Below are 6393 nucleotides of genomic sequence, written 5' to 3' on the forward strand. Positions count from 1 at the left end.
GTGCCTGGCACAAGAATAGCAGAGGCTGATGGCACCTGAACTTTAAACCTGGTAAGGAGAAGCATGTGTGTCCTTCCTTGGGTTTAGCCTTCCTCTCAAAGATGCACTCACTAAGGGCATTCCTGGAATACACGCTGCAACATGCTGGTTGCTATTGCCCTCTCTCCATCCAGGCCACTCAGACGGTGGCAATTTAGACAACTTCAAGCATCACTGAATCTTTTCACTTCTGTTTCCACAGAGCAATGAGACCAGCTCTTCTTCCTCAGCAGCGCTGTAGTTACAGATAGAAAGAAGGGTTATCAAGGCACCAACCCTTGGCACCACCTGAGGGGGGTGGCAAACTCACCGTGGGTCTCCAGCCTGGTGCAGTTCAGGGGTTCTGGGTGACTGTGAAGGTAATGGGAGTGAGGCAATTTGCAAGGTCCCTGCTCACCTCTCCATGGCTTTTGCCTGGCAGAATCTACAAGAGCTAGGAAGCAACAGGTTTTAGGGGAAGCAATGCCAGAGCCCCAGAAAGAAGCAACTAAAAAAGATTTCTGCTATTGGAAGATGTAGACTTTTGCAGAAAGGATACACTGGAGAGGAAGACACCACAAGCTCTGTCAGACTATTGGTTTGGTCTACATTTAGGAATTTGGTGTGGAGAGGCACCTTATCTGCCCTTCCCCCTTCCCATGAATGCATTGGTTAAAGTGGGAGAAGGAACAGGAATAGGAGGGTAAACTTCAAGTTTGTCAAGATGGTATGAAGAGCAGTTAAACAACTTCTTATTAAACCCAAAACAAAATAAAATAATTGGAGAAACAGCTGTCCAATATATCTTTTCCTAAATGAGACAGTTGTAGACAAAGAAAGTGATCATCGAGGCGTGGTAAAAAGCTCCCTGAGTATGCACTGGCTACCAGTCTCAAAACACTGGAAAAAATTATCATGTGCAACTGCAATATATACAGTACACACAAACTGTACAAGTGCATATCATGTGCATCCACACACACATATGCCAAGCAAACTATATGCCCTTCCCAGGTTCCCTCAGCTCCTAGAACACGTGGCCAGTGGATTGGTGTGCTCCTGTTAACAGAGACCATATAACTGAACATTGTGGGACAAGCACCCAGTGAAACACCTTCTGTTAGAGAGCAGACTGCCCCCTTATTTGCTGAGTGCTCATTTGTAATCTTCTCAAACGAATCACTCAGACAGTACCAGTGACAGACAGAGATCTCCCATCTTTTCCAGATCCTAATGTTAGCTCATACTGAGACAGGGCCCTCCAAGCCCAGCTGCCTGCCAGGCAATGCTGCAACTTGCCTCCCACTCCAAGAGCTGCCCACCAGCACAGCTGGTCTGGCTGGGGAAGAGGCACATCAGGCACATGAGCTTGCATAGACACAGACCTCCCTGCAGCATCCATGAGGCCAGACACGTGGGCACCAGGGACTGGGGCCAGAGGGGCAAAGCTCATGCCAAAGATGTGAGACAAGGCATCTCTATACAGAAGGGATCCCTCAGATTGAGAGGCTTATTTTTTTTCTAAGGAGCCATGCAGTGAAACCCAGCTTCTGAATGCTCTCAGAGAAGTCTTGCAGATTACGAATTATATTATGCATGTAAATATATCTTAACTAGTTCATTTCCTGTGGAAGAAAAATGCCATCACTTTTTTGCTATTTAGCCAACCCTTCTGCACTTCAACTAAGCCCAGTGCAACATCTTTTGGAGCACACCATTCATTCCTTAACTATTTTTCACTTAAATAACACGGAGACTTTGTAAAAGAGTGGAAGAAATGGTGGAACATAGAGTTAAGGGCTGGAACTGAAAAGGAAAGTTGAAGCTGATACAATAAGGTGGCAGGAGTTGAAAGAAACCTGTTGTATTACAGATAAATTATGAGAAAGGATAACACTTTTGGAAATGTTTTCTAAGCAAAGCTGTGAAATTTGTAAACTGTTTAGAGCACAACTGCAGGGGAAGAATGATGTGCTGAAAATAAGAAAAGCAAAGCACTGATTAGAGCACTGAAGAGTGCACAAGAGCTCACTGGAAAATTATTTTTTTTTATTTATTTACTAGTAGGAAAAAAGCAATGGACAGTATTCTGTGCAGGGGGTGGATTTTCTCTTCTGCTGCCTGGAGTCAAGGAAGGCATAATTTATTTCATTAAGTCTCCAGTTTAGACACATGTACTTGCTGCTCCTGCCTCCTCCCCACTCTCCCAAATGGGCTGCAGCTACCCTGCTCCGCTCTTCCCTGCCTTCACCCTTAGCAAGGACTTCTTAGGCAGCTGAGGGGGCTCTGCACTGTGTCACTACAAGGCATGTAGCCTTTCACAGCTGGCTCCTGAGCAGCAACCTAAAGACAAACAACAGGGAAATAAAGGAGAAAACACACATCAAAGGATAAGAAAAAAATGGCCTGGAAAACAAATGCAAAGAAAAAGGAAATGGCAGCTGCTGCCTTAGGAGTGTTTTTCTCCCACGTCAGTGTAACTAGAGCTGCAACCCTGTGCTGTCTGGCCGTCTCCAGCCCTTGGTAACACAACCCAGGCATATAATTCTGCCATTGTTTCTGCCAGGGGACGGCAGAGCGCTAAGCAAGGTCAAAAGTTTATGAGGGCGGTGGCTGCGCTGGCACGTGGCGGGAGCACGGGGAGGTGCGGGCGGGCTGAGCGGCACCCGGGCTGGGAAAGGGCTGGTAGGAGCCGTGCCGGGATGGGCTGTGCTGGGGTGGGCTGTGCTGGGGTGGCTGTGCCGGGGTGGGCTGTGCCGGGGTGGCTGTGCCGGAGCCTGGGGCGCCGAGAGACCAGCTGGGGCTGGTGGGGGGAGAGCAGCTGGTGAGAGAGAGGTGGAGGTGGAGGAAGGAATGGAGAGGAAGGAAGGTAATACTGGCAGAGGAGCATCACGGGCTGGGCTGGCAAGAGACTAGTCTCGCACGGGCAGATGTTGCACTTGGCAGGGCTGAGCAGGAGACAAAAAGTCGGTTTGGTCTCCCAGGGCTGGAGAAAGGTCGGTAGCACAGAGATCATCCTACCAGCAATATTGCTTAAGTACTTGCTTTCTGTCTGCAATTCTTTTGGAAAGGAAGAGAGACAGCATGGTGAAGGGAAGCAAGCAGCATGCTAGGTGCTGTGCCAGGAGTAGGGAAGTACTGCTCTCTGCTGTATTTGTGCCCCACACCACACAGGATCTGTTTAAAAATTAAGAAAAAAAGCTAGCAGCAGGCCCATGCTACCTGCAGCAACCCACAGGCTGTGACCTCCAGGAGGCATCCCCAGCTGTGTTGCCTGGGACCAGCAGCTGCTGATGCTGCTCTGGCAGCCAGACACTCTCTGCACAAGGAATAGAATCATAGAATCATAGAATACATGGGGTTGGGAGGGACTTTTAAAGGTCATCTAGTTCAGCCCACCCTGCAGGGACCTTTTTAACTAGATCAGGTTGCTCAGAGCCTTGTCAAGCCTGACCTTCAATGTCTCCAGGGATCTCCACCTCTCTGGGTAACCTGTTCCAGTGCTTCACCACCCTTGTAGTAAATAACTTCTTCCTAATATCCAATCTGAATGTCTTCTGTTCTAGTTTAAGACCACTGCCTCTTGTCCTTTCACTACACACCCTTGTAAACAGTCCCTCCCCAACTTTCCTGTAGCCCCTTCAAGTACTGGAAGGCCACTATAAGGTTGCCCCACAGCCTTCTCTTCTTCAGGCTGAAGAACCCCAGCACTCTCAGCCTGTCTTTGTAGGAGAGGTGCTCCAGCCCTCTGGTCATCTTTATGGCAACAATATATGCGACATAAAAACAATGACACCAATGATCATGATGGTGAGATGAAGACAAGATGCATTTGGAAATGCATGCCCCTTCTCTGTAAAGAACAGAGAAATGTCCATGTTTTCTTCCACCCTTGGTTTTTATACTCCCTTACCTCCAAGTGAATGCAGTGCAAGCTAGAACTGGCAGTCCATGACACTGACTTCACCCTTTCTTTGTGCATTAAGTTTCTAATATGAAAGACTGACAGAAGAATCAGTTTCCACAATGCTGGAATGAGTTTCAATCTCATCTTTGGCTTTTTCATTTCCTGCGGTAAGAAGAATTATTTCTTACTAATACCAGAGGAATAAACAAAAGCAGAATCTCCATTATCTGTATCCAAGAGAATAAAAGGAAGATTAGTGATCAGACTGATTGATCTGAGTGTTACTGTTTCATAACGAGCAGGCTCCATCAGTGCATAATTGCCTTTGCCATGGAAGAACCCTTGACTCAGCTGAGACTGCTACTGGCTGTGCTAGGTATGGACATCTATTAAGAGACAAACTTTGTTCCATGAATCATCTCTGTGGATAAAACATTTCAAAAAGGCGGGGAACAAGCACATCCCTGAACACCAAGACTAGACAGACCTGATTTCTCAAGGATATTTTTTTCTGAGGTGGATGGTTTTGTACAGAATAAGCTATAAATTATTGAGTTTTATCTATGATTGACATATATAAAAAAGATTTCATCCCTTGAATCCTCTGCTGTCTAATAGTGCATGAGATTCCCACCCCAGCTACTTCTCACTAAATGCACTGAAGAGTTGGCCTTCTGCATAGAACCACCTGTGCTTAAGAGAACTGTGTCAACATTGTCTCGTTCAGACCATTAACTCTCTGCCAAACGTCACTGAAACCAGAGGGCATGCTGGGAGCCATCCAGATAGAGAGTACAATCATGCCAAACCTCATTTCCACAAATTTCAGGTAGAACAGAAAACAGGATGGCAAAAAATACCACAAGGTTTCTTTGATTGTTTAAAATGTATTTATTTTGCTTACCTGTTTATTTTCTTATTAACATCCTTGTGTGACTTGGTGTTGCATCACTTATCTTTTTCTTAGTGGAAGATGCTTTTGGCTTAATTACAGTGGCAGTTAGCAGGCTTGCAGTGTTGGGGCTGGAGTGCAAGGACAAGCAGTAGCAACTGCCAGCAATGTCACAAAGGAAAACAGCTGAGAGGAGAGATGACAAAGACTTTCTAAGACTCTTTGAGAAATTAATTGTGAAACCCCCAGAGACAGGAACATGCATCTCACACAGCAGAGAAAACCATCTGGGGTCTTCCACACTTGTAGCATTCATGGCGAGACTTAGGGTAAACTATAGAGATACCACAGTGACCGCATGGTACCTTTTCTTGGCCATTATTAAATATCTAAACCCAAACCCCATCTGTTTTCTGACATTTTTACACCAGGAAGGTGCCTTTCTTTTCGTGAGACACTTCTGAGGTTTTTGCATTGTGTGAATAATTAAATATTTTTCCTGTATCTTTGTAATGACCAGAGGCCTTTAGTTCACAGCTTCCATGACATTAAAGTCTCAGTGATCTTTTGCATATCTCAATTTATCTGCCTGTGAAACAGAACTAAAATATTTTTCTCTGTTTGGAGAATTAATGTCTTAAAACTGAAAGCGCTTGGAGAGTTTTCAAGCAAGCCTTACCAGTATGAAATGTTAATAAAATAAAATGAAAGGAAATTAAATAGAATAAACCAAATCCTCAGCTTCTTTTTGTTAATGTGGCAAGTTTAAGCATGAAGCATGGGAAGCATTTTACCATACTTAACATAACAATGTGTTCATGAATTTATCCAGTGGGTTAGCTCAGGTTCCCACTGAGGAATACATAATCCTTAGCTATTATTTAGAACCTTGCATCGACAGATGTCAAAATACATTACAAGTGCTGCAGTGCATTTTGTCAATGCAAAACTTTCATTAACACCAGTGGAAGAAGGATTAAGCCCAATATGTTTCCTTGAAATGCTTATTAAGAAATTACCTTGTTTGTTCCATCTCGCTGTCTTTCAATCGTGTCATCACAGCATTCACTGTTTGCCCAGAGGCAACGTTTCATGCTTGCTCTGAAGAAGACCTCAGAGGCCAGCAGGCGTCTTTGTCAGAGGACAGGGAGCACTGGAGGAGTGACTGGCTGTATGATGCTGCCCGACTCCACCGAATGCAGCCTCCAAAGCCAACAAAAGCACAGACGTCAATTAATCACACAATTGCATTAGTGCCCTCTGAACCAGCACACTCAGCTAGTCCTCCACTGAACTCTGCTGTACAGAAAAGACCTTCAGCTGGATTATGCTTGGCCAAAAGCATCAGCAGAGTGCAGAGCAGGTACCCTGCTCCCTCCCACATGGGCTCTTGTTAAGGTAACATTGCCACAAAGCATTTGCTGTGATGACAGCATCTGCGAATGCTTGGCCATGAAATAGTTTGGGTTGCATACTGAATACTTTTAGAACAGTATTCAGTAACCAAAAGCCAGCCCAGTGTCCAGGCTCCAAGGGCAGGTTCATGCTGAGCTGCTAACCCAGAAGCATGCACCCT

The sequence above is a fragment of the Apus apus genome, chromosome 5 (assembly GCF_020740795.1).
Source record: "Apus apus isolate bApuApu2 chromosome 5, bApuApu2.pri.cur, whole genome shotgun sequence".
In the NCBI taxonomy this organism is placed as follows: domain Eukaryota; kingdom Metazoa; phylum Chordata; class Aves; order Apodiformes; family Apodidae; genus Apus; species Apus apus.